Genomic DNA, 13508 nt, shown 5'->3' on the forward strand with positions numbered 1-13508 from the left:
TTAGTTTTTAGCAGGAAAGATTAACATGATTCAAACAAAAATACAAATAAATACATAATCACATCTATGCGTGCAAGTTTGGGGATGTATATAACAGGGGATTTTTAGTTCTGGAGTTCAGATACCTGAATCCTAGAGAAAGTGATAACAGAATATGAGTTTAAAGATTGAATTAGTAGTTAAGTAGAAGAAAACATAAGAGTGGAGCTGTATTTTCAGGAGAGAGTAGCTTTTTTTTTTTTTTTTTTTTTTTTTTAAGATTTTCAAGTAGAAAGATATGTGATTTCTTTGAAGCGCTGGAAGAAGAGGGAGACTGACAGCAGATGAGACTGAAGATGTAGACAAGGGACCAGATCAAGCCAGGCCTTTCAAGTCTTAGTGATGGGGGCCATTTTTCCCTTTCAAGCCATGGCAAGCCATGTAAGAATCTGAGCACACAGAGTGACACAATTAGGCTTATGATGGAAAAGTTAGGCTATCACTGTAACTTAGTGATTCTTAGGTCTGGCTCATACTAAAGTCATTTTAATTTTGGCCAAATCGTTTTGTGGGTGGTGTGGAGCTCAAAATAAAATACTATTACCTGGTCCCTATCCCATTCCCACAGAATCAAAATCTATTTGATTTGGGGCTCCTAGCTCTAGTTATTTTAAAAGCTCCCTTCAGGTGATGTTTGGGATCTTTATTCAGTTGTCAGCAACGTATCAAACAAAGCACATTTCCGTTAAATAATTAAGAGGGCATGTTAAACAATTGCCACATATGAGTTTGACAGAATGTGACCACTTGCTGGTCTGATAATTCAAGTTTTGGATATTTTTCTTAACATTAGAAGAAGTAAGTAACTTTTTAGAAGTTTCCAGCTAGTAGTAATGAATGGTGTTTCAGTGAGTTATCCCTCTTCAAATAGACAAGTTGAAAGGAGCCAGGTAGTTAGTCTGTGGAGAGACATTGCATGTCTCAAAGCCGCATCCTTTTGATTAAATCATCATTAACTGCCTTTGTATAAAGTCTGACCTTGATTTTTCCAGTTGTTTTATGATTTTTGCTTTTGTTTTGCCATTGTTTTATTTTATTTTATTTTTTTAACATGTTTTTTCTTTCTTTCTTTATTTTTTTTTATTTTTAATTTTATTTTTAAACTTTACAATATTGTATTGGTTCTGCCATATATCGAAATGAATCCGCCACAAGCATACACGTGTTCCCCATCCTGAACCCTTCTCCCTCCTCCCTCCTCCCTCCCCATACCATCCCTCTGGGTCGTCCCAGTGCACCAGTCCCAAGCATCCAGTATCGTGCATCGAACCTGGACTGGCGACTTGTTTCATATATGATATTATACATATTTCAATGCCATTCTCCCAAATCATCTCACCCTCTCCCTCTCCCACAGAGTCTAAAAGACTGTTCTATACATCAGTGTCTCTTTTGCTGTCTCGTATACAGGGTTATCATTACCATCTTTCTAAATTCTGTATATATGCGTTAGTATACTGTATTGGTGTTTTTCTTTCTGGCTTACTTCACTCTGTATAATGGGCTCCAGTTGCATCTGCCTCATTAGAACTGATTCAAATGTATTCTTTTTAATGGCTGAGTAATACTCCGTTGTGTATATGTACCATAGCTTTCTTATCCATTCATCTGCTGATGGACATCTAGGTTGCTTCCATGTCCTGGCTATTATAAACAGTGCTGTGATGAACATTGGGGTACACATGTCTCTTTCCCTTCTGGTTTTTTCAGTGTGTATGCCCAGCAGTGGGATTGCTGGATCATAAGGCAGTTCTATTTCCAGTTTTTTAAGGAATCTCCGCACTGTTCTCCATAGTGGCTGTCCTAGTTTGCATTCCCACCAACAGTGTAAGAGGGTTCCCTTTTCTCCACATCCTCTCCAGCATTTATTACTTGTAGACTTTTGGATCGTAGCCATTCTGACTGGCGTGAAATGGTACCTCATAGTGGTTTTGATTTGCATTTCTCTGATAATGAGTGATGTTGAGCATCTTTTCATGTGTTTGTTAGCCATCTGTATGTCTTCTTTGGAAAATTAAGAACTACCCTACCTCTTTTTTTCCCCGAAAGAAGTTGGGCACCTCAACATGATTAATAAGTTCATGAACCACTTGCTATGATTTCTTTCGAAACAAAGGCTCTAGAACCCCAGACAGAAATCTGATACTTTAGAATTTGTCGTCACCATTTCCTCAGTAGGATTTCTTCCTTGACTTAGGGGATTTTATTTTGTAGTTGTTGCTGTTAATTTAGAGCATTGCCCATTGCCAAACATGGGGATTGCAATTGTTAATGGTCTTCTATTTTTAGAATGGTAATCTTGAGCTCTTAAGGTTCAGAGAGAAGGTCCAGTTCTGTGCAAATAGCACTTTGTTCAGCATCATATAACTGACTGCAAATTTGGTTTCACTGTTTACCTTGCCTGTGAGTTAATCTTGAGGAAATACTTCAGTGTTATGTGTAGAGAATAAATGAAGCATAGTCATGTGGTTGGCTAATGTTCTAATATAGCATTAGGACGCTTGTCTATGCTTAAGGTGGTAGACCCCTATTATGTAAAGGTAGTTGGCAGAAAAGTTAATTAGCCAATAAAATAGTTGATTCTAGGAACTCAAACTAAATGTGAGAGTACAATTTTGCTTTTCAGTGAGAAAAAGAGTCTGGTTTTTGCTCAATTCAATAAAAGGAAAAGTAAACCAAAATGTATTTATATGCACTCTGATAGACAGTTTGCATGAATTATCTCATCAAATTCTAATAATTCTGTGAGGTAGAGTCTGTTGTTATCTCCGTTTTACAGATGAGAAAACTGAGGCCCAGAAAAGTCAAGCAAACTAATCAGGATTCACAGCCTTAAGAGACAGAGCTAAGATTAGATCCAGGCCATCAGATTATAAGCCTTCTCTTGTGAAGGTTAGATGATCCTGCCTTTCCCAAATGATGCTGGAATAGAGATAACACATGGAAAATTCACCCAAATCTACTTTCTGGCCTCAGTTATAACATTAAGAGTCTTTTGCACCTCTGGACAAGTCATTTCATCATGTGGACCTCCATCTCCCTTTGCAAAATGAAGGGTTGATAGAATTTGTATTGGATTGTCTCTGGGGTTCCCTTCTCCTCTGAAGTTCTCTGATTCTATAATTGTGTCCTGACCTTAGAGGTACACATGCTCCTTCCCCTCCCCACCCTCCACAGACACTGCTTCCCAAGGCAAAAGTCGAATCCTCCTGAAGGAACCCATTGCAGTTTAATGTTAAACCCCAGATCACACCAAATCCATTATTCACAACGGCCCCTTAGGAACACACAGCACTTTAAAAATCTGGCAAGCCAGTTCTTCAAAATAAGTTGCTAGTGGGATACAATTTTGGAAGTACAATATTCATACCCCAAAAAAGAAAAGAAAAAAAAAAAAGCTCAGAATAAATGAGGCTTTCTCTTTAAATCAGCTTATTCTACAATGTTACTGTTGACAACTTAGCTTTGGCTTTTTAGATAAGGGGTTTTCAGTGTGGGAGAAGAGGGGTGTCCTCTTCGTATCTTTAGAAATTTCCTTTAGTGTTTTACGGAAAGGTAGACCACAGGGTCCAGGAGACAGGTACCTAAGACATTGATGGAGTGCCATCCAGAAATAATCACAGGTGCAGAGAATTAAGACACATCCTGATAAAAGGTACAATTTTTTCACCTTCTACTTCTTTATAGAAAGTATTACACAGTCTGCATTACACAACACCTATTACACCAGCATGCAAATGTTACATTTTCAGACCAGCATCTTATAGAGCAGAGAGCCACAAAAGTGCCTGAAAAATAATTGCATTATTTTTAGTGAGATCAGTAAAAGATGCACACATCAGGATGCGGGAACAACTCAGAAGTACTGAACCAGTCTGAAAATGCTAAAAATATTGTTTCCCTTCCAACAATTGAAATATTGAGCAAAGACAGAGACAACAGCAGGTAGGAAGATCAAATCAGAATTCCCATCTCTCAGTTGTAATAGGCTTATAATCAGGACTGGCAAGAGTTGGGGCAGCTAACACGGGTCATCAGCTGGGGACTGTGAGAGGAAGGAGAAAGTTGAAAAGGGGTGGGATGGAGCGGCAGCAAGAGGAGACTCAGCTCCCGCTTCTAGCACCCCAGAGCAGAGGCCCTGTGGAGAATGGCTGAGAAATCAGCATTGGCTCTAGAAGCCCTTGCCTTTGTGGTTGTGTGAGCCCAGCAGACGCATGGGCACTGGGGCAGGGGAGCGCGTCTGTGCTTGACACATGTGTTTCCCATTGAGAGCTGGAGACAGCCCAGTAGCTGGGAGTTGGCCTGACAAAGCTGTATTGAAGTACAGAGTACGGTTTCAAAGCAGTCAGAAAAAGAACGGGAATGCTGTTCAGGAAATTCTTCAGGCATGGGCAGGGACTTGGCTGCAATTCTGCAGTTGGAAAATCTGACTGGGGCAGCTTCTGAACGCAGGCTGGGCCTGCTCACCCTTGGCAGGCCGAGTGGCTGCCTCCTTCCAGCCGCTCCACACACGCCTGGATTGTGTGGGACTCAGCAGCAGCTTTGTGAAGCAGAGAAGAGGTAGGGGACTTTTTGGTCCTTGCGTTTCCACGCTTTCTCTTCACTTTCTACCTGCTGATTGTTTGGAAGTACTCCGAGTTTTTGTGGGTGGTGGTGGGGGGCGGGTGTGTGTATGTGTGGGAACAAGTTAGAACTTCATCACTTAAACATCTGGTGTGGGGATGTAATCTTTTCTTCTCCCCCAGCCCTTCCAAAATGTGCTTTTCAGCAGGGCAGAGACGCTTTGAAAAGTTAGGATTGAACTGGCAACACCATTGTGAAAAAGAAGTCTGTGAACTCTTGTGTTGTCACCCTGTTCCAACCTTCTGTAACTTTTCTACGAAAAAGGACAGTTCATTGACAGGGAAGATAATTTTAGATGAAACTGTCTGTGTTCTTTGCTTCATGAGAGTTTGGAGAGGGGCATTTATAGCAGAAAATGGCTTTCATTTTAGAGGGAATCGGGGTTTGAAGTTTCTATTTTGGATTATGCTTTCAGAGTGTAGGAACAGAAATGTGCGTATGAGATCCTGGCATCTTTTATTATCATGTGGGATTTTGACTGTCATTAAGGAGCTCAGTGATATATTTGCCTAGAAATATGCTGGATCAACATCTATAATTCTGTTTCTATAATAATTTTCAGTTTTTCTGAGTTGCAGAAGTATCTGGCACTTCTTTCAGAAAATACTTCTGTAACAATGTTGTGAAGTAATTATACTCCAGTAAAAAATACTTCTGTATTTTATGAAGTATAGATAACTATAGAGTCACAGAAGGCAGTAATTTACTCAAAATCAGTTAAAAGATAGACATGTAACCATGTGAATTTTATTTAAATTATTCTATTTTGCACCTTACTGAAGAGAGCGCTTTTAAAAATAACAAATTTTAGATAATTATTTTTCATAGATATCAATTATAATGCAACTGATTTTTACCCCTCCTCCACAAAAGCTATACCTTATCCTACATTTAGCATTTAGAAAATGCAAAATATAATATAAACGCATTTCAGGAAGTGGTTCAGTTCTGAAAGAGCTGGACCAGATCTCACTAGAGCTTTGTGATTTCTGGCAGAGCCATGAGTGACAACAATGGTGTTTTCCACAAGGGGCTTGGCCAGGAGTATAGTTGGAGAAATAGATGAATGAATGGATTTGTGGCTGCTTTTTGAAAAGCAGAGTAGCTAGACCTCTTAGGATGGACCTCAATAAGGTTTGTGTTTACTTTTATTCTAAAATATCTCAACAAGTATCTGATAGCAAAGAGATTAGTGGATGAGTAAAGAGTGTGGGGCTGGACTTGTTCATATATGTCTGCATAAGACCTGGATACGTGTGCAGGCATTGTGTTTTGTCAGCGGCAAGTCAGCCCTCTCAGTTGGCAATTTTATTTTCTCTACAGTCTGCACTTGGAGGAGGGAATTAGGAAATGACTGGCAGCAGGACTTCTTATTCTGAGAAATGGCACACAAATATTTTCTTCATGACCATCATCTTTGGGTTGGCTTGGCTTGGGTTGGAGTGAAGAGAATTTGGAATAATTCCAAAAAGGGGGAAGAAGATAGGATAGACAGTGACTATACTTGGGTTGCCTATGGAGTGCGTAAGATGCCAAGACAGATTGGGAAGCAATGTGAACCATAGCCAAACAAACTGCCTGTGAAAAAGGAGACTCTGGAGCTCTAATGTCATGCTCCTCTAAATTTAGTTCATGTTGAGCAGTACTTTGGCCACCTCATGCGAAAAGTTGATTCATTGGAAAAGACTCTGATGCTGGGAGGGATTGGGAGCAGGAGGAGAAGGGGACGACAGAGAATGAGATGGCTGGATGGCATCACTGACTCGATGGACTTGAGTCTGAGTGAACTCCGGGCGTTGGTGATGGACAGGGAGGCCTGGCATGCTGTGATTCATGGGGTCGCAAAGAGTCGGACACGACTGAGCAACTGAACTGAACTGAACTGAGCTGAACAAGCATGAAATAACAACTTCACGTTGCAGGGCTGTGCACAACATTGCTTGAAACTTGGAAGAAACTCTATAGTTTCCCTCTTTTAGAAGTATGGGAGGTGGAAATCCAGCTCCGCTGACATTTGAAAAAAAGAAAGAGGGGTCAAGGAGGGTAGAGGTGAAGAAATGCAGGGCAGAGGTAGAAGCTACAGGGAGGGAGGAGTCGCCACAACGCAAGCTGGGTGGAAGGAGATCCATGTGCACGGATGAAACGTACATGCTAGAACAGCAAAGCCCAGTGGGCACCGATTGGTTCAGCTTGAAATATGGGGCTAAACCATGGCCTTGGTGAGCAGAATTGTTTTATCCTGTTCACAACTGAAGACGCCATGGTCAGTCCACCATGCTCTGCCTTATGGAAGTAATCAGAAAACACATTTTGTAAGAATGGCATTGCCCAAGGGTTCAGATTTCCTAAATGAGGAGGGAGCAGGCTCTTAAGGCCTTATTTTTAACCTGTATTTGTTCCGTCCAGAGATATTTCTGCTGGGAGTGATGAGTGAAGGGGCCAGGTGGAGATGGGGGAGGGGTGGCAGCAGGCAGAGCTTGTTCCAAGGCCTGCTCATGGATGCTTCATCCTTAAGACATACTTTTGAAAAGGAATATATTAATAGAAGGATACATATGCTTTACTGCAATTTGTGAATTTAATTTTATCTCTTTTTTTATTTTAAAAACATCTCCAAGGGCATGTACCACATTGTTGGTAAAAGTATTTAATATTCCATAAGGTGAAAAGGTTCATGGAATTATGGAATTGACCATCTGGAAAGGATTAAGGCTTAACATCCTGTAGTCCAGAATCTGAGCTTCAGTGATATAAAGACCCCTTTTAACAGGGCGGGAGAAAGTCCATGTTCCCACTGTTTTAATTATACTGTTATTTAAACATGTACAAACCCCAAAATACTCACTTAGATATTACCTCTTTATTTTAATAATTATTAGGCATCCATAACACTAAAATAAATATATGAATTAAATACAGAGAAAAGTATCTAACAATATTCAGGTTATCAACATTGGTTTCTTAATATAGAGGGTGTTTTAGTGTGAGCATGAGTCTTATCAGACTCTTTGCAAGACCATGGTCTGTAGCCTCCCAGTATCCTCTGTCTATGGACTTTTCCAGGCAAAAATACGGGAGTGGATTGCCATTTCCTATTTCAGGGGAGCTTCCTGACCCAGGGATCGAACCCACATCTCTTGTACCTTCTGCATTGGCAGGCAGATTCTTTTCCACGGGTGTCACCTGCGAAGCCTAGAGGATCCTTTACTAGAATTTAATAAAGTTTACACCGTGAACTTGGAACTGGAGATTATTCTGATTCCAGACATTCATACTCTTATATCCTGGATACGTACTTGCTTCTTCCATGACTTTTTTTCTCTTCAAATGTACCTTCATTTGCATGCCAAGATATCCTTTGATGTGCACCTTGAAGGAATATGTCATTTTGTTATATCACACTCTTCTCCTTTCTCTGGTCATGACAATTGAAATCAAATCACTTGTTGCCAAATGACTGTACACTGAATACAAATGCACACACCAAAACCGCGAGTAGTAGCCACTGGTCATGACTTGGATCTGCATTTCCTAGGATAAAATTTGAAAAACATAAAATAAGCACATCAAAGAAATGAGAAAGGAAAACACAAGAACAAATTTGGCAGAAAACTCTCTGAGTCTGGAGAAAATCTGAGAATCCCTGTGTCTTGGAGACTCTACCTTGAGAAGTAATGATTTTGACCAATTCTGGTTCCATGGAGGAAACTCTGCAGGAATTTAGGAGGGAATGGCTCTGGAAACACCCCATCTATTTTTCTAAACAGTATAGCCACTTTTAGTTGTTTATATATATTGGGGTTTTGCAAGAAATTTCATTTGAAGAAAGAGTTTTAGTGCTATATCAGTGAAGGCTCCTTTTGGCTGCAAATAGAAACCCTGCTCATAGAGTCGGAACATGTAGGACCTTACTTTTTGTGGATGTGATGTATATTACACCTAGGTAGTCCAAGACTGTTGTGGCAGCTGAGCGGTGTCTCCAAAGATCACAGCTTCCTTTTGTTCATTTTTTCATCTCCACGTGTCATGTTCAAGTCAGAACAAAAATGGCAAACATGAAGAAGAAAAATACTTCTCATGAAACTTTGCCTCTTTAATCAGGAAGGGATCCCCTCCCACACAGACTTCCTCGTGTCTCAGAATATACCCAGAACTGGGTCATGTGCCTACTGGTCCCATGCAGTTATAGTCCTATGATGCGTGGAGGCCCTCTGAGTGTGGAATAGGAGCCCACAGGTCCAGATCAAGAGTTTTAGAACTCTTCCAACCGTATTTTGCTTCTATTTTAAAGAAGTATACACTGAGACTAGAAAAGATATGTTACCTGCTGGGAGAACACAGGTGTTCAGAGACAAGGGCGATGCTTCTTGTCCCTTGACTCTGAGTCTAGTGTCAACTACTTGTTACATGCGTGGCTTAGTAATGACAGGCGATACTTTGGAAGCTGTGTCAGAGAAAGTAACATAATAGAATCTTAGTAGTAGGAAGGCCCTCAGAAATCACCTGGTTCCATGGTCTTTCAAAACCTCTTGAATCAAAATTTCTGAGATTAGAGTTGAAAAATCCCTCTATTTTTAAAAAATTCCTCAAGTTATTCTCTTGAAGCCAACCAGATATTGGTCTTCAGAACTGAGTCTGTTTTACTTCATTCAGTGATGGAGAGCCTCACTGTACTGCAAAGCAGCTCGGGGCATTATTTATCACCTCCAGTCTCCTCAGGTTGGGCCACATTTACATCTCTATACTTTGTAACCCATGGCCATTGCTATACTCCTAAGGCACATTAGAGGGTGGTAGGAGGCCTTGGTGCAGAACTTGAGGTGAAGAGAAGGAATAAGGGTAGTGGTGGCCACAAATCTTGGGATAGGTCCTGAGTCTGCTAAGAGCTGAATCTCAGTTTTTCCAACTGTAAAATGGGATCAGATGCCTGTAAAGTGTTTTATCTCACATTCTACTGTTTTTTTCATTCTTAAACTCTCTTTATGAATGTATTAAAATCTTTCTCTCTCCATTGTCTTTTCTGCACCCTTCTCTTTACCCTTTCTCTGAACACGGTCTAGGCAGCCTCCTCCTGACAAAAATAAAATTCCCTAAACTCAATTCCAGTCATCTAACAGGGGCATACTGTATGAACAGGACACCATGATACATCTGTGAACCCAAGGAGTGGAGGGTTATTGTAAGCAAGAAGCAGCACAGTAAGGAAGGAGAGTGGAAGAGGGGATGATCTTGTAGCAGAGGGAGAATGATTACACAGTGAAGTGAGCCTAGGTTTTGAGGTACACAAAACTGGACTGTGACCCTGGCTGTGTGACCTTGGGCAAGTTACATCCTGTCCGTGAGCCACAATTTTATCATCTTTAAAATGAACATGGTAGCATCTACCTCATAGTATGTTGTGAGCTTGTACTTAGAGTGTCCTTAGCTTGGTGCCTTGCACATGGTAAGGACTTAAGTATGTTAGCTGTATATTTAAAATTAGTTCCACATGATGCAAACTGACAAAGAAGGAAATAGCCATGTCAAATGATAAGATGAAGCACTGAGACAATCGGCAGAGGAGAGTTTTATGCTGAATAATCCAGGTTACTTTTTCTTTGTCACCTTAATTTCTCTGAAGATTCCGCTGTCCTTTTTCTTTCACCTTTGCTACCGCACAGAAAGGTAATCATCTTTCTTATAGTTTCAAATTCCTTTTGTCAAGTGTGAGCTGTCTTCTATAAAGGAAGCCATGTAAGCTGTGACCTGTTGAGCAAGTCTGCAGGAGTTGGGGAGGGACATGTCACCACGGTTCACGAAGGGTATAAATCCTGTGAGATTGGTTTGCTCAAAAATCTGCTGGTTGTTGTCTCAGTGGAACTCTGGGTATGTAGGTGGATATGGAAGTGGTAGCTTTATTCTTCTTTTTAACCAATAATGCAGTGGCACCTATTACAGCAAGCACAGTTTCCTGATAAAAACTGTATCACTGGGGATTAGAAATTCCCTTCTTGTTCAGACCACAGAGCCTTGCCAGGATCAGACTTGACAGGATTGGATTCTCTGATGATTTCTCTGAATTTCAAAATTCCTAGAAACTCTGCCATTATTTCCCACGGTCAAAATATTTAAGCACTGAAACTGGTCTCATAAAGCGCAGAGTAAATAAATATCAGAATGATCTCTTTTCTCCACTCCGTCATTCCCCACTACCCTGTTGTCCCAACTCCATCTGGGGTTGTGGTCCTGGGCCGGCATAGTCAGTGAAGGAATATGCTTCAGACCTAGAGACGCCTGTCCTTTGCTTCCTTTTCTTACCTGTAGTTGTCGTCTTTACTGTTCTATACTCCTTCTAGCTCTTTCCTTCTGTGTTTTTATTGCTTTCCTCTTCCCATTGTCGGTTTCTTTCTTTTTTTATTTTTTTCTTCTGTTTGTTTATGATGTTTACCAAAGTCGTCTGCTTCCCTCAGTGGGAAGGAGTGCTGGCAATAGACCGGAGTCTGGACAGTGGAATTTTTACCACATGATGACAAACAGTACCTCCTAGGCTGGCTGTGACCTTCAGAGGTTTGTGGTCTCCCTTTTGTCACTGGTAAAGCTAATCCTGGCGTTTCTTAGGCCAAGAATGCAAACACCAGGTCCCAAACTGGCGTTTCTTAGGCCAAGAATGCAAACACCAGTTCCCAAACTGGCAATCCAGGGCTGGCCTCTGGACACATTTTGACTCATGAAGTGTTTTTTGTTTTTGGTGCTGTTGTTGTTTTTTACATCCACTTAGTTACAAAGTACTTACATGTACTGATATTATGTACAAATTTAGATCTCTAGATTACGTAGAAGAAGCTGGAGAATGGCATGCCTGGCCTGATTTCTCATGGTGCATCAGTTGGGGGAATGGGCAGTGGTTTTTGCTTTGAGAAGGCACATGTCCACTTCATTCATTGATCCTGCCTGCCTTATCTGACATCAGTAAGCTCTCAATAGGGTGTCTCATTTTGAACACAGAATATAGAAGATCATTCAAGTGACCATTTTTTTTCAGTTCTTTCAAGGGTGGTACCTACAGTATATTCTAGATACTTGAAAGAGAAGTTAAGACATCATGCCTTAATTCTCCCAGAGGACACCATCGAGATGGGCTAAGTGTCCATTGGGAAGAAATAGAGTAGAACAGCATAGTGGCCAAGAGTGTGGGTCTCATAGTTGGACATTCTTTGGAATCACCACCTCATAGAATTGTACTTAGGATTAAAAATTTGAAATATGATAGAAATCAGAACAATCACTGCCACTGGGGGTGAGGATTGATGAGGAAGGGACTTAAGGGAACTTTCTAGGGTGATGGAAGGATTCCCTGTCTTGACTGAATATTTTTTATACACATTTATAAAAACTCGAGCTGCATAGTGAATATCAGTGTGTTTGACTAGTTTTAAGTTATACCTCAGTAGACATATATACATGTGAGCAGGTGTATATATAGACATGTGTGAAGGCATGCAAAGTGCATAATAACTTTTAGCTGTTACTGTTATCCTGCTTCTTTCTGGACATGTTGAATATTAAAAAAAATAATCTTTAAAAATTATTTCTTGACTAAAGATGAGATGACGAGATTTTTCCTTTCAGACCACAGATTTTATTGCAAGTATGTAAGAGCACAGATAATAGCTCAAGATCCTTGCCAAACACAATTGTCAAGGGATAACCTATGGGATCAATGCTTATTTTTTGGAACTATTGAATCACTGTAGCAGGGTGTGCCTAATTTGTTACAGCTGTTTTTCATGATGCTGTAAAAATATATGGGTTTAAGAGAAATATCAAAGATAATTTATTACGTGGGTGAAAAATGCCTGTACTTAGAGTAACATGTGCCCTGGCTGAGATACAGTAGTCACTCAAAAAATATATGAAGAATTGTCTTAAAATTAGTATCTGCATTGAGAAATTTTAACTATAAACTGTTACAAAAATATGTTCTTAATTAGTAATCACAGTTTTCTGACCAAGTATACACACATATCTGAAAGCATTTAAAACCAGAACTAGAGCAGAGTTTTCATTCAGGCACTCTGGGTTCAAATTTTTGCTGTCTTTAACAAGCTGAATGACTTCAAGTCGGTTGCTTAACCTCTCCGTTTCTCAGTTGCTTTAACTGTAAAATCAGGATAGTAATTATATGTCTATGAGGATTAAATAGGTTCAGTATAGCATTAGAACAGAGTCTAGTACACAGTGACCATTATGCAAGTACATATCATCAGTTTTGTATTCTTTGTGTTAGGAAACCTGGTTTTGTTGTCATTTGCTTTTGGGTATTGTTCAAAAGGCAGCTGAATGTTGGTTGATGAAAGTGATATCAAATAGCAGCTTCAGTTGAAAAGACTAAAGCCTGAAATTTGTGGGAAACATGCTGGTTTTCAATTTAGCCGTCTTGTGACTAACTTACTCTGTGACCTTGATGAAGTCACTTCACTTCCCTGGACCTAGTTTTCTCATCTGTGATTGTGACTTGAATTTTATATAGTCTATGTTCCCTCCAAGTGTTGTGTCTCAGTCTTTGATCTTACATGTTTTAGTTGTGTTCATTATTTTATTATACAGCTTGGTCCCCAGGTCACAGAAGCCCCAAGTCACAAGTGGCCCAACTGCAGTTGCCATCATCAGGTTCTGATACGAATCATCCTTGAGGATATAAGAAGCGCTGGGTTTATGTACCATAGTGTAGCTGAAAAGGTTATAGAGGAGGCCACAGTGAGTGGGTGCAGTGCCCTTTGCCTGTAAAAATGATACTATTAAGTTTGCTATCAGTATTTGAAATTACTTTTCCTGTTTAGGGTGTTCAGTTCACGTTCTTTCCTGGT

General features: G+C 40.2%; 1 protein-coding gene across 2 annotated transcripts in view; it reads left to right on the forward strand.

Moving 5' to 3' along the window:
- SGCD (sarcoglycan delta) overlaps positions 1-13508 on the forward strand; it is a 1106775-nt gene that overhangs the window by 655202 nt on the left and 438065 nt on the right. The window contains exon 1 of one of the 2 annotated variants that reach the window (XM_005891720.2): positions 4403-4599. The exons of the other annotated variant lie outside the window; for it this stretch is intronic. The gene's annotated coding sequence lies outside the window, so the exon portion shown is untranslated. Of the gene's footprint in view, positions 1-4402; positions 4600-13508 lie in introns of those variants that run through there. 2 annotated transcript variants of the gene reach the window in all.

This window comes from Bos mutus, chromosome 7 (genome assembly GCF_027580195.1).
Source record: "Bos mutus isolate GX-2022 chromosome 7, NWIPB_WYAK_1.1, whole genome shotgun sequence".
Lineage (NCBI taxonomy): Eukaryota > Metazoa > Chordata > Mammalia > Artiodactyla > Bovidae > Bos > Bos mutus.